The sequence below is a fragment of the Eulemur rufifrons genome, chromosome 6 (assembly GCF_041146395.1).
Source record: "Eulemur rufifrons isolate Redbay chromosome 6, OSU_ERuf_1, whole genome shotgun sequence".
NCBI lineage: Eukaryota > Metazoa > Chordata > Mammalia > Primates > Lemuridae > Eulemur > Eulemur rufifrons.
In genome coordinates this window covers 33,728,417-33,753,042 of record NC_090988.1, presented here as the reverse complement: position 1 = coordinate 33,753,042, position 24,626 = coordinate 33,728,417, and positions in this window count along the sequence as shown.

Here is a 24,626-nt window from a genome sequence, read left to right as displayed (position 1 = left end):
TGAGTGGAAAACATAGCTCTGTCGTTGAGATATATTCCAGCCCATTTCTCATGTCCCATATCAAAAGTAGGTTCAAAATATGGCAAGTGGTTTACGGCATTAATACTAAAAAAGAACCTGGTAGGATAATTTATTTTGTTTTGTTTTGGTATATGTACCACAGCACTGCAGATTTCACTCTTGCTTTAAATATACATGGCCAAGTCCAACTTCCTGAAATATCTGCATTGTTGAAAACTAAAAAAAAAAAAATTCTAATGAGGAAAGCAGGCTGTGCCTTGTCACATATAACCTCTAAAACTTTTGGTAGTTTTCATTTCATCTAGCAAAATCTTTACATCTGAGCCATCAAAATTTTCTCATTTAGTCCATATATACAAATTCTCCCAGGGTGAAAAATAGCTGATGATGATAAAGGTAAAAATAAATGGGAAATTATTATGAAATTGCTTTGTAAACAGCATAGTTCTCTTTTCATTCAGAACACCGTTGTTCTTCTGAGCTCTCTTAGAAGAAGCGTGGCTAGAAAGAATAGACTTACTAGAAGATAGAATAAATCTACTTTCATGTCCCATATTCTGACAATTTTTACTTGACTTTTCCATATGTATTTACTAACTCAACAATTTTCATATCACCATGATTATCTAGACCCCAGCTTTTTATATAACAATAGCAAGTACTCTTTTGGCATCATTAGTAATACTTAATACTAAATAAATACTTAACACATCACTTGCATACTTTTCCTTTGTCTAATTATTGCAATCCTTAAAATGATGCATTTTGGTGCATTTTTGTAATCTCCCCCTACATGTTTTAATGGGTATTGCTATGATAGAAAGACATTAAATATATTTCCATAATCCATAAGATAAAAATGAATTTTAAGAGGTAGAATTGTACAAAGCTCTGACCTAAAACAATATCTTGGGATTTCCTCCCCCCCCCCACCGTTCTTGATGTGAATTAAATTTAAAATTATAATAGCTTATAAAATTTATAGTTTTTCCTCTTATATAATTGACTGTGTAAAAAGTCAGGGCATAAAGTTACTCAAGACACTGGTAGAATATTAAAACAAGATTCAGATATATTAAATATAAGTCTAAACTTTGTCTTAACAATGCTTTCTTGGGTTAGCTAGCATAAGAAAGAAATATTCTTTTTGCTTCTTATTTAGTTTTCTATAAAGCAGGCTAGTACCATATTTTTATTCTATACATAATAAAAAATAAAAATTAAGCCTGCAAATATTACAGTTATGCAGACCACTGTAGCACTGATCAAAAGAAGAAAGAAAAAAAAGACAAAAATGTATATATATGAATGTATTTACACATGTACGTATACATAAATTTATTCTAAAAATCAATACTAAATTCAGAGGTACTCCTCAAAATAAAAAAAAGTGCAGAAAATCAATATTAAAAAGATAGAGAATGCAATGGAAAAATAATGGACAAAAAACTTGGATGCTTCCAATAGCCAATAATGTAATGAAAAGATTATCTGAAAAATTATTCAAAACTTGCAATTAATCCAACAAGATTATTGGTTATTCTTATAGTTCAGTACTGTATTTGCAAATTTGATAAATTTGCCATTGGGTGAGCCATTTTATAAGTCTATAGTATCATAGTTTAACTTGTACATGTTTAACTGGAAAAAGGGCAAATATTTCCTGTCATTGAAAAAGAAAATTCAAAAGATTATTTTTTATTGTCCTGTTGGACATAAATCAGTTTTATAGCAAGCTAGCATTCATATCTTAATACACATTTATTAAATTACCTATAAATATCTGGCACTTAAAATTCACTTCAATCTGATTTTAACATCTTACCTGTTCTCTCATTAAGAAATTATTTAAGTAAAATTCTTGTTGCGTGTTCATTTTATTTTGTAGTTTTTGATGTCCCATTGACATCCAAGTGGACATAGCTGATAAAGTCAAGTAATTTACATCATGGACTGCTTAAGCAGAGGAACATCTTTTCTTTCTTGGCTTCCAGAGGAAAACACAAGCAGCACAGAGTTTTCATTTTGCTGGCTATTTTTTTTTCTTTCCTTCTCCACCCCTACTGAATTTCTGTTTTATTTTTTGCTGCTAGTTCACTCATGGCTAATAACTTATTTCCTAATCATGGTATGATTCAGAATTTGGGTTTTAGCCTGATAATTTAGAGATTTCTGTCAGGTGAATGATGGAGATAAGTGAAGTATGACAAAAAAGCTGTTAATACTTTCCCATATTTTTTGTTTGTTTATCTGTTTGTGAACTGAAATCAATTACCAAACATTTTGTGCTCAATTAGGACAATAATTCTTGATATCTAGATTGGTGAGTGTTTGTAGGAGTTTCTTTTTGGTTGTTTGTTTTCATTTTTAATGTTTTTTACTTTTGAAATATGACTGCAACTATAGAACTGAAACTACCGGTACTCTGTGTTTCTGTTTGTGTCTTTGTCTCCAACTCATAAAACCTTTACCTTAGTGCAAAGTCTTTTTCTACCTTTAGAATTTACTTATAAAGTTTTATACATCTTAAATATTCCTATAACTTTATAGAAAAAAATTAGTTATATGTCTTTTCTCCAATTTTTCAAGATAGAATATAATACAAAGGTGCATTTTCTTTTTCAGCAATATTCAGGATTGTTTACTAATGAATACACTAGGTAATCTCAAATTCCTAAACTTCTTATACAAGTTTCCTTTACTCTAATAAAATCTTCAAAATTATATACATTTTAAATTTAAGTTCAACCACTTTTAATCATAATTTCATGTATATTTTTATGTTAGAAATCATATTTGTGTATGTTAATATGAACATAATTTCCAAGATCTTTAGGTAACTTGAAAGCAATAACAAATATTAAAGTAATTAATGAATACTCTTGGGATAATTACATAATTACGTAATTCAGGAGGCTGAAATATTGGTAACTAAGCATAATTTGTGTATATATATATATATATATATATATAACATTTTTATGTTATGTAATTAATATATTACTGGGTCAGAGGAATGGATATATTTACTTTTGTCACTTAAAAATGTATAATACAAGTGATGGCGCGGCTGTAGAAAGTTCTGCTTGAGTATGCATGTATTTTGTTAGTTTGATAATATGTTTGTATATGGTGGGCAGTTCTCACTTATTTACCTCCATTTTCTCTGTTAAACAAAATTATTACCTTTCCCAAAAGTTATAATCAACATGGTGGTTGAACCTACCGAGGAACAATACTGACTTAGAAATACCACTATGTGTGCAGGGTAATGAGGTGAGGTTTTTTTTGTTTTTTTTTCACAAGTAAAGAGAAAAACCGTTTTGCCCTAAAGTGTCACTTTGTTCCAGAACATGAAAGCATAATAGAAGACTAAATTTGAGAGAGTATAACAAAGTGTAGACTATTGAAAGGAGTGATTTTTTTTTTTGCTTTGTTTTAGAATACTTGAGCCTATAAAGATACTACTGTGTTAACTTTCTGTCAATTTCACTCATTTTAATGAACTTACCTATGAAAAATTTAAGAGAAAAAAGACCTCATAACAACTTTTCTTTCAAATAGTATATTAGTTTAAAATAAAAATTTTAACTTTCTTTTTGTTAAAAATATACATTAATTTTAGAGCACTTTATCTTCTATGTAATCTGTCGAAGTAGCAGAGATTCTGTATTTCTCCAGAAGAATAATTTTTGTTGTTTTTGTTGACTTAACGATTCTCTTCATTATCATAAACACAAATAAACAAATAAGCAAAAAACACCAAAAAAACTCCCCAGAGAACAAATGTCCCTTGATTATCAGAGCTAAGTTTTCTAACATTCATGTTGTCATGTTCTTTTTATTTAAAATGTCTTATTATCACTTTGATTATAATTATGGTTTCCCATTCACTCATGATTCTGTCTTAATCATGTGATCACATCTCCTCTGATAACTTTTGATTCTTATTTTTAATATCTGATGCTACATTTAGGAAAATAAAAAAACTTTGCACTGAAAACTATCTGTGAAATTTCTCAAAAGCCCTTGAAATCACAAAGATTTATTCTTTTACTACATAAAAAGAAATACTAAAAGTGTTCCATATGTATGCAACATATATTATCTTATCATTGCTGGAAGGGTGCTTGGAAAGATTTCTGAAATCAAAAGAGACTCTCAGCCTTTCCTAGGTTTAGTTTGTATAGGTGAAGTGTTACTAAAATGCATAATTCAGAAATCACGTTCTTCATGGGAGGGCACTGGATATTTCCCATGTCTTCATTATACATGCTATACTCTTACCTTTGGGAAAACATGGATCAGATCCTTATGAAATAGATGTGCATTGTAATTTAAACAAAATTTTAAATGTATATCATGGAGTACTACTCAGCCACAATAAACAATGGTAAACTAGCACCTCTTGCATTATACTGGATGGAGCTGGAGCCCATTCTACTAAGTGAAGTATCACAAGAATGAAAAAACAAGCACCACATGCACTCACCATCAAATTGGTACTAATTTATCAACACTTATGTGCACATATGGTAGTAATATTCATCAGGTGTCAGGCAGGTGGAAAGGGGAAAGCGAGGGTTGGATATATTCACACCTAATGGGTGCAGTGCACACTGGGGAATGGGCACGCTTGTAGCTCTGACTCGGGTGAGCAAAGGCAATATATGTCATCTAAATATTTGTATCCCCATAATATTCTGAAATTAAAAAACAAAATTTTACATTCCTCCATTTTTCTATAATTGGTTACTGAAATAAATTAACTGCAGCTATTTAGTCTTATTATCAAATGTATTTCTCCTTCCTGGTATATTTCCTGAATGATCTCTACACATTTCCTGGGATATTTTAGAAGTTGTGTGTTCAACAAAGAACGATATTCCCAGAGTTCTGTGGAAAGAATTACATCAGGTTCTTTGAAATACTCATGCTTCAAAGAATCATCACTTTTGTACAAGTTACTGCACTGACTTACAACTTTTGACTATATCATTGGTCTTTGTTAGTATTTTAGAATTTTTAGTTCAGAAGCAGAGACTGTTGATCTATGATCAGAAGAAAGAATTAATTATACAAAATTGTATGAACTAATTAGAGAAATGTAACCTTTATTATTTGTTTGAAATGCTGTTGGCAATGTTTTTATTGTTCTATTGGTATCTGACATTCAGCAGCTCAGTTTTACAGGTGGCAAGAAGGTTCGTAAACCTTAACAAATTCTGAGGACCTCAAAAAGTGTTGAATTCATCCAAATTAAAGGTTCTGTGGGTAAAAACAAGTATACAAAGTATTTTATGCTTGTTTTTCTAGCCTCAGTACATACAAGCAAATAATACAGAGGCTCAGTCTAAGATTCTTTATGAAATTTTCCAGATTACAGTCAGTTATGTGGTATTGGTTTGCTAACTACAGCATGCTCATAGAAGCCTATGAAATTAATTAACACTTTTGTTGGACCCATATGTATAATAATACACCAAACATAAAGACAGCAGGCTTATTATAATAAATAATAATTTTTAGAGATTATTATCAAAAGGGTGGTAGGAGACTGTCAGAAAATTTATTAGAAGCTTGAAAATAAGGGAAAGAGATTACTAATCATTAATTTAGGATACTGTTGACCTTGTGCCTTTGATTTTTCTGGAAACTGGAATATTTTACAATTCTATAAAAACAGGATTTATTTTATAGAAAATTTTCAAGTAAAAATATAAATAATTTCTGTCCATTGGATTGATACAATACGTTGCCCTAATGACACCAACCAATTTTGTATCTTAGAAAAAACAATTTTATACTAATATTTTCTTATCATATTGCCAAAACTATCCAGCAGATCAAAAAAACTTTAAATTGGTTTTAACAACCCACTGCTTTCCTCATCAATTAATGAGTGAAATAAAACATTTGACATATATGCACTACATAATTGCACGAGTCATTTTTGGAACTGTTAATATTTTATCATTCAGTAAATACAAATTAAAATCACTATGTAATAGAAAAAAAAAACCAAATAGTAATAGCAAAAAAAAAAAAATGACTATAAACATTAAATGTTGCCAAGAATGTGGAAACATGAAAAAGTCTCATACCCAATTTGTGAGAGAGTAAGGTAGTAACCCTTCAGGAAAGTGTTGGCAGTATTTACCAAAGTTCAACATATATAAATCTTATGACTCAGCAATTCTGCAATTCTATACAAGTACGTGTGTGTCTCTATATATTTTATATATATAAAAGCATATCTGTATATATATATGAATATATATTAAAGTCATATATTCAACACATATGAAATCATATGTTCACCAGAGAGGTGTACTAGGACGTTCATAGTGACAGTATTGTCACTAACTAAAAAGTGGAATCTGCTCAAATATCTATCAAAAGTAGAGTGGATAAATTGTACTTACATTTGTAAAATGGAACTCTATACAATGGTGAACATGAACTAGTAACTACGTGCAATAATATGGATGAATTCCACAAACACAATGTTGAGAGAAGCCAACATAAAAGGATTACACTCTGTAATTTCAATTATATCTAGTGCAAAAAAAAATCAAAATTAATATGTTCTGTTAGAAGACAGGATAATGGGCTGGGCTGCCTGGAAAGGAGCACTGGGGGACATCTGGAGGATGTTAATTTCTTTGGTGTATTCAGTTTGTAAGCACTTACTGGCCTATACTCAAGATGTGCATATATATATACACACACACACACATACATGTATATATATAAATATACACACACATAATACTTAGTAAAAAGTACATGGATATGGTAATTTTATATATATGTATATATACATATATATAAACATGATATTTATAGGAATAGCTCTATATTTCTATATCTGTCTATCTGTCAAATACATCAAATAGATGTAGTTGTCAAATTTTAAAGTCAGCTTATTGGGCAATTCACTTATGTTGGGTGATCCAGAAGACCCATAAAACTGAGAAAGTGAATCTAATATTATCATGATTATCAAAAACATGTTCTAAAACTCAATAAAAGTTGCCACATATCCACATATTTACTTTTTGTCTGAGAAATCATACTTCTGAGAATTTATCCCAAAGATAAACATGACTACAGAGACGTGGCATGTGCAGCACTGCTAATCAGAGGGGAAGATTACAAACTCTCTATTGCTCGGGAAAGGTCTTTAATATATAGTAAGTGAAAAAAGCAAAATTGTTAACATAGTGTGTCACAGGTGATCTTTGTGTAAAAATGAAGTGAGAAAAAAATGATTATATATACATGTTTACACAACAACTCCTTGAAGGATACAGAAGAAATTAATAAAATGGAATATTTACAGAGAATTGAGAAAGTGAATCTAATATTATCGCAATTGGAAGTGAGATATTTAAAGGTATACCTTTAATATATACAACTGGAATTTGAATTATGTGAATTAATTTTCTTTTCAAAGATGTAAAGTTTAAAAATATAAAACATATGAAATGTGTATTGAAACCAACAGACCCTATTTGGCAAAATCAGGTAGCTGTTGTGTTGTAAGGATGGGAGCTTTCATATACCTGTACAGTAGAGCAAGAATGTCACGGTTTTTGGAGAAAAGGCTTCAGGTAAAATTGTTTAGAGACCTATGTACCAAACAACAGGTACTACCAAAGGAAATGGTGGCCTCAAATAGCAACAAGGATGACAGAAAAGAAACTATTTACAATTCGTTTTAATGCTCCAATCTATATTCATAAAATTTTGAGTTCCTTAAGGGGAAGTATTGCATTTTCATGTAATTCATTTCATTTCTGATGTTTCTGTATCATGTTAACATTTTAAGCTATTTATTCTGTTTATGATAACTCACAGGCTAGAATAACAATAATAAAATAGCTAGCATATATTGATTACATAGCAAGTGTCAAACACTGTGAAAATCAATTTAAGTGGATTAGCTTATTTAAAAATTTCAAAAATTATTTGTGAGTGAAGGGTTTTAGAGTGGCTGTGTCATGTAAAAACAAGTTTAGAGCTGTCGAGGGTGACTATGAAGGCTTAATGAACTCAGAGAGGTCACAGGCTCTTTTTCTCTTTATGCTTCATAAGCCTATTGGCTTCCTTGGTCAAGTTTTCAAGATGTCTTTTGCACCTGCAATCATCACATCAGCATTTCAATACACAAGACATAAACAAGAGAGAAGGGGAAAGATCAGAGTGCTTACTCCTGTTTCTTTTATCAGGGAAGCAGAAACTATCCCAAAATTCCTGCAAAGAAGAGTTTTCTTACTTCTCATTGGTCAGAACCAAAACACATACATGTGCCTAGATAGATATATACCTTAAGTGGTACAGACAAATCACAAATTATTCCTTAGAGCAGTGGTTGTGACTCACATGTTCTAAAATAAAGATACTGTAATCCCTGTATCCACCGGGGAACTGTTTCCAGGACACCCCACGGATACCAACATCCACAGATGCTCAAGCCCAGTATATAAAATGGCATAGTATTAATATTTTCATATAACCTACACGCATCCTCCCATATATTTTAAACCATCTTTAGATTACTTATAATCTTAATACAATGTGAATGCTATGTAAATATTGTTATACTGTACCATTTTTATTTGTATTAGTTTTTACTATTGCATTGTCATTAATATTTTTTATTTTTTTAAAATATTTTCCATCCATGGTTGGTTGAATCGTGGATGTAGAACCATGAATACAGAAGGGCAACTGTATCTCTATATGAAGACAGAAGGATCTGGAGGTATTTTAAGTACAAAGAAGGGGACGGAAAGCCTATTAGAAACACAAAAGGTGATATTTATTGCACAGATTAGTTCCTGTGCCAGACATGAGTTAAACCTCTTAAAGGAAACTTTTATAATATACTTTAAAAATGTGAACTACATGATTGTATTATCCAAGTCAAGTCATCAAAATTAACAACACCCATAATGGGACAAAACCAAATCCAAAATCCCATGCCACCTGATAGAATGCAGTGAGATGAATACAGCATCACTTTATGGTGTTACTGCCAAAGATGAATACCCTGAATCTAATCATGAGGTAATAGCTGACAGATTCAACCTGAGGGATAGTCTAAAATAACCTATAACATTTAGAAAAATATCAAGCTTGTGAAAGACAAAGAAAACTTAAAACAATTTCACATTGAAGGAGACTAAAGGACATGAAAATTAATACAAAGTGTTTCTGGCCTGTATCTTTTTGTTATAAAGGACATTATTGGGAAAATTGGTGAAACTTGATTCATCAATTTTGACAGTACTGCAACCAATATTAGCTTCCTGCCTTTAATGGTTACATTGTTTTTATACAGTAAAATGCCCTTTTATGTAAGAAAACACACTAACATAAATGAGAGTGATGTGGTATCCTGTTGAGAACTTTCTCTGAAATACTAGAGGAAAAGAACATTCCTTGTGTTTTTCTTACAACTTTTTTTTTTTTGCATGCTTCATATTGTCTCAAAGTGAAGAGCTCAATAAGGAAAGAAAAAAATTGGAACTCCAAGCCTACTTTTTGAATAGGTTTTGGACTCTGTTTACCACTTGACAGCACAGAAATTCTGAATCAAACACAAACAAAACGAAAACAGACAATGAGAGAGAGAGAGAGAGAGAGAGTGAAAGTGATCTACAACTCATAAATCTCATAGATTCTAGTAAAATAAATGAAAAATATGTAACTTACGTATACTAAAACCTTCACGTCTCATGATGTGGTTTATTTCCATTAAAATGTTACATATATTATAATAAAACCACAGATTTGACTTTAATACATATTAGTATTTACTAAAAAAATTACACAAGGAAAGGAGAAATCTGTTTATAAACCATTAATTGAGAAAACTGCCCTCTCCATAGCCTCCCCGTTTTTATTTTTTGGTTTTAATGCATGCTACCTTGCCTACTTATATTCTAATACTATTTAGCTAGAGCATGAGGCTCAAAAAGAGACTTACTCAGTTTTGGAGTACTTCTAAGGACTCACTCATGTACTGACCAAAAGGCCTTGAATAAGGTGACAGTATTTTTGGCATTCAGACTCATAATTCATATTACCTGCCACATAGGATAAGAAAGATGAATAAGAAATGTGAATATGAAAATATTCTATACTTAAAAAACAACACCACAATTCTCGATCATTTTATGATAGATGCATGCACTCAGTTAAAAAAAAATCTGGATGAAATGTAGGTACAAGAACAATTCCTAGAAACACAACATTTTTCTTTTGGTAGTTGATTAGCATTTGCCTCTTATTGGAAACAATTGTACATTGAAATTATTAGGGGGGAGTAGTGGAGGGGGCAGGGTATTGACTGGTACTTTACTTGTTTGGTTGTTGTTATTTTGCATTTAAAAAGCAAGTAAGACTTAGACTTTATGACCAGATATGAAGTATTTATACAAATTGGAAAATTCAGTACTCAAAATATCAAGTTCCTAAAGTTTTCTAAAAGTGGAAAAATTTTTCAAATACCATTTCACTGCAAAAACTTTTCACTGCAAAATCAGACTTGCCTGAATACATTTGAAAAACTTAATCTGAGATGAGATAAGAGTATTTTCATTCTGTATTTATGCCATTTAATTAATATTTGCATTAAAAATTAATGTGCTCAAATTAGAAACTGCTGTCTAAGCCCATGCTGAGGATATCATGCATTATTATTAATATATATAAATGGTATCACATTTTTAAAATCTATAAACCTCTCAATTGAAAATATATCTGACCCCAAGTATTTCCCATGAACTAACTTGGATTGATATAAATAAAAATGTCAGTATCTTTAAAAGTCACTTTAAGAACCTACTGGTAATAAATAATCTCTGAATTACTATATCACTATTTCAAAAAACAAAAAAGTACCTGAGAAGGAAATAATCTCATTCGCTATTATGTTTAAATGAAACAAAAATATTAATATAACCTGTAGATGAATTTTGCAATGGAGACTGATTGAAAGACTGCTAGTAGTTATCATGAGAATGCAATTTTTGCTTCTAGATTTATAGAAAAATCTTTGACCTTAAAGAACAATGGATCATTATCAGTTTAAGTAACAGAAAAGAGAGGAAGAGCTGGACTGTATATGGTCCATCTAATAGCACTAACCTCAATTTACAGGGCATCCTAATTTGTCCTCATATGTAATAGTAAATCAAATAGTTTCTATTTTGTAGACAGTATAGATAAAATGACATATCTAAAATCATGGTGATGATTACCAAACGCCAAAGTCTTTGAACTGGTACTTAACTATGATACATAATGAGAGTAGTTCATAAAGATTTGAGGATATGAAATTTTTTATTTTGGCTTTACTTTAATCAGTGTTTTTCCTAGGGAAATTTCTAGTGGCTACTTTAATAATGGCAATGATTATAGTCATATTTAGAATTTGGCATAAATAAAAATAAAGGAATGGAAAGCAACACAAACATTCTGCATGTCTTTGAGATTGAGACAATAAATTCTTATAATTTTCTCTACATTCCACTTTCATTTTAAAAGAGAAATGCTATCTATATTTAATTGCAGGGACCATGAAATACCATTAGTTGTAAAACTACTTCAGAAAATGTAAATCACTCTAAAATGCAATGATATATTCATCAATATTTATGACTTAATATGTAAAATATTAGTAAATTATACATTGCCATAATTATTTTCTAGCTCTGGGTTCCTAATTTGCCATTGGCTCTGGCATCTTTTCTGAAAGCAATAATGGCATATGAATAAGCATATATGTAATTTTAGCTTCAATATTAACTATTTTCAAAGATATCCCAAGTGTTTAGATACACTAACTGATGGAGTTGAAATGATGTAATTTTGTTTCTGCTTTATCAACACATATTTTACCAGTTCTCTGCCAAGGACATCAAAATAAGGAGACCCATAAAGAGTATGTTGGGCATAACTTAAAGTATTTCAGAGCTTCTTGGAAAACATCCCACTTTTTAAGTGAGAATTATGAATTTGATAATTGAGCTTGTTTTGCTGAACATTTTGCCATCATGTGAAATAAAATTCAAGTCCAAGAAAGCACAGCATATTTATTCTAAGATTTTGCATAAAGCATACATCATTAAAAGGATGAGTGCTTACTCTTTGGAGGTACTTGAGAATGGATCATTAAATTCCTTTGTAGCAACCCTGTGTCTTTGGAGAGTTTACTTATCTATCTGATACCTCTTCTTGGTAAAATGGGATCCCTGAGAGCTATTTCTTGGAATTACTGAGAGGTTTTGTGAGATAACTTGGGATCCAGCTCAGTGTCTGGCACATAGAAACCAAAAGTTAATGTTAGGTTTTTGTTTTGTTTTTGTTTTTGTTTTTATTTGGTTTGTTTGGTTCCTGCCTGGTCCATCTTGAGCACTCACCAAACACTGTAAAACATCTTGTCATGTCTGGCTTATCGTCTTGATTAATATCCTCCAGAGCTTTAAATTCACTCAAGAAAAAACTGTGGACCACAAAATCATGCACTCATTTACCGTCAGGGTAGCCCTAAATGTTAAATCACTCATGTGATGCTTGGATTCTTTCTAAGGAGTCTTGTTGAACACAAGAGGATAAAAAAAATCCTTTAATGTTTGTACAGTGGAACTTAGATACAACAAGCTAATGCCTGGACCTCTCTGTTATTCAGAGCACTCTGTAGTGTATATGAGGTAGTATGTAGTCATGCAGCCAGGAGTAAGAATTTTGGATTCATCCAGGATTGAATTAATATGTATTTCCACATTTGTAAAATAGAGACATGTACCCTGTATGTTTGTTGTGTTTAGCAATTGACATACTATATTTATAGTTCATATAATGTATAGTACCTATACAAATAATAAATATATGATAAGTTATTTTACCATTTTATGACTACATACCTACCATTTACCATTTATGTTTTACTTGTTAGACACTGTATTAAATAAACCCTTTACATGCATCATTTAATTCACAAACCCTATGACCTAAATTTTTGAAGCAATTTTACAGATAAGAAAATTGACATTTAAAATTGTGGCTGTGGAATCATCAGAGGTGGTTGGATACTAGGCATATCTCATGTAATTGTTAGACCAGTTTCACAATAATGTCTACCTCTTTAATAATTCTAAACTCCTGAGTTTCTCCCCTTTAATCATTACTGAATAATCACAATCAAACTTATATACTTTTAATTATCTATTGCAGACTCATGTGAACATTTTTTTATTATCAATGGTTTGGGTTTAGCTCTCTTAGTCACATGGATTACATGTAATGTAACTAATGCCTACTTGGAACTTGCCATCTTGATTAGACCAGATGCTTTTCTAAAATCCACAGATTTCCATTTACTGACTTCCTCATATACTCCTGGCTCCTTAAGTTCATGGGGTCACTTGCAAGAAGCAGAGACAAGGACATTTTATTAACATCATGGTGTCTATCATACCTGAGTTTTTCTCAAGCCTGACTCAGAGAAGGTCAAATTCACAAAGATTTTATATTTTCCAAAAGTAGTATACATTCTATTTTCTAGCCTTCTGTAATTGTTTTCTACATTTCCTTGGACTATCTACATCTGCTAGATTTGTGTCCTATCCAGAGACATTGTCTCCATACATTTTCCATACCTTATGGCTGTGGGCATTAATGGGAGAGGAATAACTAGACAAATGTATATAACAACACTATTCTAAAGAAAATATTAGCCAAAAAATGGATTGGAAGTAAATAAAATGAAAATATAAAGTCATTTTGGCAAGAAGAAATGATGGAAGGAAGGACAAAGTATTTAAAAGTTTTCTGTATATCTGAGTTTATTCTAGCTCTGTTTTTAAAATAGGCATCTTGATATTCATAAATAATATCGAATAGCTTATAATAAATTATTTTTAATATTAGGTCTCTGCCACCTAACTATCACTTTTATTACAAATGAATATTAATTACATTGTAACTCTTTTATTCTCAGAGAATACTCATGCATGACAGTTCTGGATCATAATGACTCTTCTCATTTACTAAGTACAATTATCTCATGGCATTCCATCCAAAGTGATTCTTAAGTGTTTTAGTCTATTCTTTTATGATCACATCAATATATTCTTATTTTGTGTGTATTTTCTTCTGAAACTTCTCCATACAAGTGATAATTTAAAAAAAACACTCAATTTTTAAGCTCAAAACCACCATGTTTTGAGCAAACGTTTTATTGTTTTTTTCTGCCTACTGACTTTAATTATAATAAAAAACCATTTTTTACTTCATATGCAATAGTATTTTTGAGGTATGTTTTTACTAAGTAGGTGACGATTAATTGTAGGCTAATTACCTACCTAATCTAATCTACCTCTCAGCTCATTATTATATGTAAGCTGCATTATCTTTCCTACATCCTGGATAGAGCTGGAGCCCATTCTACTAAGTGAAGTATATCACAAGAATCAAAAAACAAGCACCACATGTACTCACCATCAAATTAGTATTAACTAATCAACACTTATGTGTATGTATAATATAACATTCATTGGGTGTCCAGCAGGTGGCGGGGGGAGGAAGGGATGGGTATATTCACACCTAATGGGTGTGGTGTGCACCATCTGGGGGATAGACACGCTTGAAGCTCTGTCTCGGGTGGGGCAAAGCCAATATATGCAACCTAAACATCTGTATCCCTGTAATATGCTGAAATTGAAAAAAATTACACTTTGGAAATTGATGTGAATTTATGGATAATTCTCTACCTATTTTTATTCATTCAGTGCTATTAATTGGGTGGTTTGTTCAAGGCATTTTGCCAGGAATAATGTAGAATTCAGATATGAATAAAGCATGACCTCCTATTTCAAAAGATACTGTCTGCTCAATTGTCTGAACTCTGAGTATCAAAGTTTCTCAATACAGACAATATTTTTGACTCTGGCAAAACTTAGTGCAATATGACAACATGTATTACATTGTTCACTCTTTAGTGCAGAATAAATATACACATATTAAGTAAAACTAATCCAAATATTCTCTTGAATAGTCATGTTTTGATTTATTTTGTTCTCTTTTTACATTTTTAGCCATAAAATTGTCTTTATCCTCTATTTTATTTCCTGCTTTTTCAAGTTAGGAAGAAAGAAAAAAATGTTTGCACTTTAATTATTGGTCTTAACAAAATAAAATCAAAAAGATTAATTCTCATTGTTCATAAAGCTCTCTGCATGATTGTTTCGCCCTGTTTCCCTTGCTAAATTTATGTGACATTGTGTGTTTGTGCATATATATGCATATAAAGAGAGATATAGAGGGAGAAAAAGAGAGGAGGGGGCAGAGAGAGAGATCTCTGCAGTAAAATATTTGCCAGGATATTGTCAGAAAGTTTCTTCTCAGGGATTTGTTTCTTTATACATCAAATGACTACTTGGTTTGGAGGCCACATTTCCATACACGGTTGCCACTCTTAATAACTTGCTCTTCAACTATTTTACTTAATGTATATTATGTATCAGAACCTGTAACAAATTCACATGGAAATTAAATGTTTTATACTTATAATGTTTTAAATGTGTGACTGCTAACCAATAACATATGACATTTCATAAACTGACATCTATCTTAATTATGATTCTAACAGAAAAGAAAATTCAACATTTTAGTTAATGATGTGATTTTGGAAACTCATTTTGGTTTTGGATTAACTCTAGTTTAAAAATAAGCCAAGAATATATGTGAGACATATAACATCTACATAATTTCTAACATCCCATTTTTTAGAAGAAATCATAAAAAGCAGATATTCTTAATAAGTCTAACTTTTTATTCGTTTAATACAGACATTCACTAATTGTGAAAATCTTTATATGTAAAACTTTTAAATATGAAAGAAAATATATGGAATATTTTCCCCCAAATGTGAAAAATGAATTTCTTAGAGATGTGAGTGAGAATTCTTTCATTTCTTACTTTATCTTTTTTTTTTTTTTCATCTTTTTGTTATGGGGGATACAGAATTGCAGGTTACATACGTTGCCCATGTACCGCCTTTCCCCTCAAGTCAGAGCTCCAGGCGTGTCTGTTCCCCAGATAGTGCGCATTGCACCCATCATGTAGGTATATATCCCTCCCTTCCCCACCCCCCCCTTCCCGAGTCAGCACCTTCAAGCGTGACCATTCCCCAAACGGTGTGCAATGCACTCATTGTGTAGGCATACCCCCATCCCCTCCCCTACCCCCCACCTCAGTCTGATATCTGATTGGTGTCGTTCCCAGATGTGTAATTAGGTGATGTTCAGGGAAACCAATTTTCTGGTGAGTACATGTGATGCTTGTTTTTCCATTCTTGGGATACTTCACTTAATATAATGGGTTCCAACTCTCTCCAGGAGAACCATAGAGATGTCATATCTTCATTATTTCTTATAGCTGAGTAATATTCCATGGTATACATATACCACAGCTTACTAATCCAATCATGTATTGATGGGCATTTGGGTTGTTTCCACATCTTTGCTCTTGTGAATTGTGCTGCTATAAACATTCGGGTACATGTGACTTTGTTACAGAATGACCTTTTTTTCCTTTGGGTATATGCCCAATAATGGGATTGCTGGATCAAATGGCAGGTCTACTTGAATCTGTTTAAGATACCTCCATAATGCTTTCCACAGGGGTTGCACTAGTTTGCAGTCCCACCAGCAGTGTATGAGTATTCCTGTCTCTCCACATCCACGCCAACATGTGTTGTTTTGGGATTTTTTGATAAAGGCCATTCTCACTGGGGTTAAGTGATATCTCATTGTGGTTTTGATTTGCATTTCTCTGATGATTAGGGATGTTGAGCATTTTTTCATATGTTTGTTAGCCATTCTTATATCTTCTTTTAAGAAGTTTCTATTAATGTCATTTGCCCACTTTTTGATAGGGTTGTTTGATTTTTTCTTGCTGATTTTCCTGAGTTCTAAATAGATTCTTGTTATCAGTCCTTTATCTGATGTGTAGTATGCAAAAATTTTTTCCCATTCTGTAGGTGGTCTGTTTATTCTCGTGACTGTTTCTTTGGCTGTGCAGAAGCTTTTTAATTTAATCATGTCCCATTCAATTATTTTTGTTGCTGCTGTGATTGCCTTGGGGGTCTTCCTCATAAATTCTTTGCCTAGGCCAATGTCTGTAAAAGTCTTTCCTACATTTTCTTTTAGAATTCTGATTGTATCACGCCTAAGGTTTAAGTCTGTTATCCACCGTGATTTGATTTTTGTGAGAGGTGAAAGCTGTGGGTCCTGTTTCAGTCTTCTACAAGTGGCTAACCAATTCTCCCAGCACCATTTATTGAATAGGGATTCTTGTCCCCAGAGTATATTCTTTCCCGCTTTGTCAAAAATTAGGTGACTATATGAGGATGGTTCTATATTTGGATTTTCTGTTGTGTTCCACTGGTCTGTGTCCCTGCACTTGTGCCAATACCAGGCTGTTTTAAGAACCACGGCCTTGTAGTATAGTTTGAGGTCTGGCAAATTAATACCTCCCATTTTGTTTTTGTTGCTTAAAATTGCTTTTGCTATACGGGGTCTTCTCTGATTCCATACAAAGTGTATAATTATTTTCTCTACGTCTGTGAAGAATGATGTTGGTAGTTTAATAGGGATTGCATTGAATCTGTAGATCACTTTGGGTAGTATAGACATTTTAACAATGTTGATTCTTCCGATCCACGAGCATGGTATATTTTTCCATCTATTTGAAGTTCTGCTATTTCTTTTCTCAGTGTTTCATAGTTTTCCTTATAGAGGTCCTTTACCTCTTTAGTTAGGTATATACCTAGATATTTTATTTTCTTCGTTGCTATTTTGAAGGGTATTGAGTCTTTAATTTGGTTTTCCGATTGACCGTTATTGGCATATATAAATGCCTCTGATTTGTGTATATTAATTTTGTAGCCTGAGACTTTGCTATATTCATTAATCAATTCCAGGAGTCTCATGGTTGAATCCTGGGGGTTTTCCAGATATAACATCATATCATCAGCAAAAAGTGAGAGTTTGATCTCTTCCTTCCCTATTTGGACTCCCTTGATTTTGCTCTCTTGACTGGTTTCCCTTCCTTGCTGACAATTCGAAATGGAAGTTGTAGCTGCAAGACACTGCAGCCTTTCCAAATATTACGTACTAGATGTTAAAACTACTTTTTAAAAAATACTTAATCAGAACAGTAGTTCAATATGTTGGAGTTCAATTTTTTTTTAGGGGAGGTTGGTTTTGTTTTGTTTCTGATTTCATAAAAATCAAATTGGCAAGCCCTAATTGAAGTTCTTAAGACTTCTCCACTTACTTTTTGTCTCTATTCTTCTCTGTTGAATTACAGTTCTCTAAATGTAGCATTATTATTTCTCACAATGTGTTTATCTCACACTGTAAACTGCCTGATAAACTTCTTTGGGTTCACATTTATAAAAATAAAAATATTAATTTTTGCCAAAGCTATTACTAAAATTATTTCTTTTAAAAATGTAATAAATGGATCCACCAGCAATTTAAGCCCTTAAGAAAAACATATTTTTTTGCACTTAAAAACAAGATTTAGTAAATTATTTAAATTTTCTCCATATAAATAAGCTTAGAAAAAAGTTACAAGAGCCATCAAAGGCATACTTGGCACAAATGTTTCACAAACTCCTAAAGTCTGTAAATTAGACACTAAAAAAAGATATTTGAGTCAGTAAGTCAGTAAGGAACATAGTGTATAGAGGTCTGGCACTGCTACATATAGAATTATTAGGAACTTAACTGAGAAATCAAGGTGTGAAAATTTATATAATATTTACATTTAACACACAGTGTTATGCTGTGTTCAGAGTAAAGATTAATTTGGACTATTTTTTTGGCATAAAGAGCTAAAAATTATGCAATTAAAGTGGGATGATTTTAAAAGTGATTTGATTCCCAAATAATCCAGTTCCTCAGGGTTTCAAGATAATCACATTTATTTACAGAAATTTTGAAATAAATAATTTTTATCAAAGAAAAAAACTGTATGTGTCACTAGCTCCTTCATGTTTCCTTTTACCTATTACAGGGTTTATTTAAAATTAAATAAAAATATAAGCATGGTCAACAGCATTACTATTTCAACTAAAGGATACCACATGACTCCTAGCCCACATTTATTCCTTTAACTGAGAAATACAATTCATTATAGGGAATTAAATTCAGTATTATTTGAAGTATAAAATACCTCCAAATGGGCACAGAAATTTTTTACAAATGTGCACACTGAATTTTCATAAACTTTGCCCACCTGTGTAACCTGCAAGCAGATCAAGAAAAAAACAAACATTATCGACACCATAGAGTCCCCACTTGCTTCTATCTGATCAATAATCTACACTCTTCAAGATTATACTGACATCTAACAGCTCATATTATTTATTTCCCATTTTGTGCTTTATGTGAATGCAATTATAGAATGTATAATTTTTGTGTCTACTTTTATTCACTCAACATTACTATTGTAATTGTTTATTCTTATCTCAGCATAGCATTTCATTATGAGATATATTATAATTCACTTATCTTTTAAATGTTATGGGTATTTGTCAAGTTTCAAGTATGGACCTATGACAAATACAACTCCCATAAACATTCTCATGTGGATCTTTTAGTGAACACGTGCATGGATTTCTGTGGAATGTAGACCTAGAAGTGGGATGGCTAGGTCATAGGTTTGTATTTGGTCAGAGTAGATAATAGAATACCATTGTTTGAAAGGGCTTGTGCCAATTATATCCCACCAGTGGTGTATGAGTTTTGTTGTTGCTTCACATTCTGAGACATACCTGCATTTATCGTCCATCTGGACCAAAAATAATCAAAGATATCTATCTATCTATTTATCTATCTATATCTATCTAGCTAGCTAGCTATATCTATTTCTATCTCAATGTTTATATATTACTATTCTGTACTATATATGTTTTTGATGTTGTCATCTTATTTTTATTTTTTAAATGTCTCTAATAACTACAGATACTGAGAATAATTTCATATGATTGTTGGTCCCTAAAATATCCTGCTTAGAACAGTGCATGTTGAAGTATCTTGCTGATTTTTGTTGGATTATTTGTCCTTTCTTATGTTTTTTGATAGTTTATAGTTTGAATCTGATTTTTATGACATTTTTAAATATTAGAAATATCTATCTGTTACTACTTTCTGGAATCATAATATTTTTAAGAACAGATGTTCTTAATTTTAATATAGTTAACTGTATCTCTTATCTTCTTGGTAATTGAATCCTTCAAATGGAACTTGTGCCTACTTCAGAGTCAAAAAGATGTTGTTCTATGTTTTCTGCTAGAAGCCTCATAATATTATCATTTTCATTTATATCTAAAATCCTTCAGAAATTTATTTTTGTGTATGATGCAAGGTACAGATAAAGATTCGTCTTCTTTTCATATAGATATCAAATTGACCAAGAACAATTTATAGAATTATTATTGCTCTACTCTAGGGTCACATTGTTATAAATCAGGTGAATGTGTGAATTTGTTTCTGGACTCCATTGTATCTATTGGTCTAACTATCAATCCTCACATAAATACCACACTCCCATGAGTAATATATTTTATATTTAGATTTTCATTTTATATATTTAAGGTGTCCAACATGTTTTAATAGACATATATCGTGAAATAATTAGTACAGTCAAGCGAATTAACATACGATCATCTCACTTAACTATTTTAGGTGATAAAAGTACCTAAAATCTACTCTTTTATCAAATTTCCAGTACACAATACAGTATTATTAATTACAGTAATTCCCCCTTATCCATGGTTTTGGTTCCCATGGTTTCAGTTAAACACAGTCAACCACTCTATTCAAAATATTACATACAATAAGATGTTTTTGGGGGGCTGCACATTCATATAAATTTTATTACAGTACACTATTATAATTATTCTATTTTATTATTAGCTATCATTGTTAATCTCTTACTGTGCCCAATTTAATTTATAAATTAAACTTTATCTTAGGTTTTGTAGGTGTAGGAAAAAAGCATACTATATGTAGAGTTCGTACTATCTGTGGATTCAGGCATCCATGTTCCTAAGAAAAGGAAAGCCAACTGTATAGTCGTCATGCTGGACATTAGATTTCTAGATTTCTTTATCCTACATACCTGCAACTTTGTACCCTTTTGCCTCCATCTGCCCATTCTCCCACCCCGCCCCGACACCTGGTAATCACATATCTACTGTTTCTATGTGTTTAGGTTTTCAGGGTTTTGTTTTTGTTTTCATTTGTTTGTTTTAGATTCCACATATAAATAAGATTATTCAGTATTTTTCTTTTTGTGCCTGGCTTATTGCATGTTTTCCAGGTTTACCCATGTTACTGCAAATGGCAGGATTTCCTTCTTTTTTAAGACTTAATATATTCCATTGTATATATACACCACACTTTCTTTATCTATTCATCCATCAGGGACACTTAGGATGTTTCTAATCTTAGCTTTTGTGAATACTGCAAAGAATATGGGGGCACAGATATCTTTATGAGACAATGATTTTATTTACTTTGTGTATAGACCCTGAAGAAGAATTGCTGAATCTTGTGATCCATTTTTAATTTCTTTAGGAAATTCCATATTGTTTCCACAATCACTACACCAATCTACCTTTCCATCAACAGTGTATGTGTTCCCTTTGCTCCACACTCTTGACAACACTTGTCATCTCTTGTCTTTTTGATAATAGCCCTTCTAACTGGTCTGAGGTGATACCTTATGGTAGTTTTGATTTGCATTTCCCTGACGATTAGTGATGTTGAGAACCTTTTCCTATACTGTTGGCTATATTTATGTCTTCTGTGGAGAAATGCCTATGCTGGTCCCTTGCTCATTTTTTAATAAGGTTACTCATTTTTTTTTTGCTATTGAGTTGTTTGAGTACCTTATTTATTTTGTATATCATGCCTTATCTATGATTTATATATTTAGATACTGATCACTTTATAGACCTCCAGCTCTGCTATTTTTAATGCAGGTTTTTGTATTGTTTTGATTTGTTTTGTTTGAATTTGATTTGTAAAAACTTTTTCTTGTAATATATTATGTACATCTGCAAAAATAAGCAGACAAAAACTGAGATCCTTGATGGGCACACCAAAGGCCCTGACTTAAGCATAATACAATACACCCTTGTAACAAAAACACTTTGTGTTGTTAAAAATAAATTTAAAAATAAATAAATTAATAAAATTTAAAAGAATTCAAAAACCTGAGAGTTTTATCACCCTGAGCTAGCTAAACTTTAGAATCTAAAAAAGTTTTGAAAAACACCAGCAGAGAAACTTAGATAGATCAGTGGGTAGTTTACTCATGTCTTAGAGGAAGTTGTGTCGTTGTCAATCCACTTGATAATAATAAGTGATTTCATTGTAATATAGCACTGGAAAGTATTAGGACAGGGATAATGGTGGAAACTCAAAGTAGACTTTTCTCTCTGTATCAGCATAATAACATTGCAACAAATAGTAAAGTATTTTCAAACCCAGATTAATAAAGCTATCTAGCAATGATCTGACTTTATGTATGGTCTCAGAGCTGTTCTCACAGCAAGCAGTTCTCACCACTCTGTGTTTCTATTAGTCAATGAAGGTAGTATAATGAAAATGTATGACTAATTCAATGATTTAGCTCCTATTGCCTAGGATAATTTTCAAAATATGGAGAGTGTGTGTGTGTGTGTGTGTGTGTGTGTGTGTATACAGTCATCCTTTGGTATCCATGGGGGATTGATTCCAGGACCGTCTGTGGGTACCAAAATCTGTGGATGCTTATGTCCCTCATATAAAATATTCTAGTATTTGCATGTAACCTATGCACATACTCTGGAATACTTTAAATCATCTCTAGATCACTTAAAATACCTAATACAATGCAACTTCTATATAAATAGTTGTTATACTGTATTTTTAAAATCGTATTATTTTTTATCATTGTAGTTTTATATTTTATTGTTTTATTTTTGAATATTTTGATTTAACTTTGGTTGAGTGTGTGGATGTAGAACCCATTGATATGGAGAACTAACTACACACACACATGCCCCACGCATTGGTCCATTCCCCCACCCCCATTTCACATGTATGTGCTCACACATACACACACACACAAACACACACACACACACTAATTAAGGTGACATCTTCCAGAAAACAGTAAGTCATAGAAAATGTTTATATTTATCCTAAGAGGATCACGTTTTCCTAAAGTTTGAGAAACCCTGCATGATGTATTCCTTTTTCTATGGATAGAGTCCCTCAAAATGAAATGTCCTCTGAGAGCAAAACCCCTGAAACAATTACCAGTCACATAGAGTGATAAAAAGGACAAGTAAACAGCCCTCTAATAGAGATTATTTACTATTGGAAATTCAAAAATTACTTTCTCTTACTGATCTTCTGTTTTATTATTGATAGATTTTTTAAAACATCCTTTAACATGCGTATTCTTCAAACTTACAGAACTCTAGTATTCATTTTCCAGTAGTTATATTTTGTTTATTTTTTGGCATTAATATGCTAGAAAGATCATACAAAATTATTATTGTTTTTGACATCAGGCATTCTTGCCTCAATATTTTGATTATCATTAATTGTGATATAGAACTTTCAACAGATATAAACTTAATTATATTAATCACTTTCCTTAATTTACATGTTAGATATGCAGATATGCATTTACAGAATATTTTCTTTTAAATTTGGGAAGGATTTGGATTTTGTCAATATCTCATCTATGCCAGAGGGAATTTTAGTATTATTTATTTGCACTGATATTTCTTTCTGTTTAGCCAGAGTTTCTTCGTTTAAACTAGATCATATTTTTCCATTAATTTTTCTCTGGAAACTGATAATGTTTTCTTTAATAATTGTATGCCTATATGCATGTAGAAAATTTTTGTATTTTGGAAGTTGTAAGTCTATATATGTTATTGATTTTTTGTTTAGTGTTGTACCTTTGCAAATAGAATTGGTTAAATTTCTGTAATTGTACATAGCTGTAAAACTGCATACAATAGGTACGTTTTTCTTTGATAATTATTATAATTTACTTATACATTTATCTGGAAATTGAGCTTTATATGCTTTTTATATTTTAAAAAATATTATGGCTACTTTTCAATGTAGAATTTGTACATTTAGTTGACAAAATTACAAATAGGTATTTTTTTAAACAGTAATATAATTTATATATTCCCAGTTTTTATGTAGTGATATACACAATGTTATTTGAAATATTTTATTATAACTTCTCTAATATTTGAAATGTTTAATAATGTATAGAATGAAAAAGACAATTCCTATCTTTCATGTAGATTTTATAATAGATTGATAATTGTTGATATCTTTAAAAAATGTTCTGAGATTTTGTTTAAAAACACACTGAATGTGTATATGAATTAGGGGACAACTGACATCTAATCAACATTGTATCTTTCAATCCATGAACACAGTATACCTATATATTTATTTATGACTTTGATTTCTTTCATCGTTGTTTTGTAGTTTTCA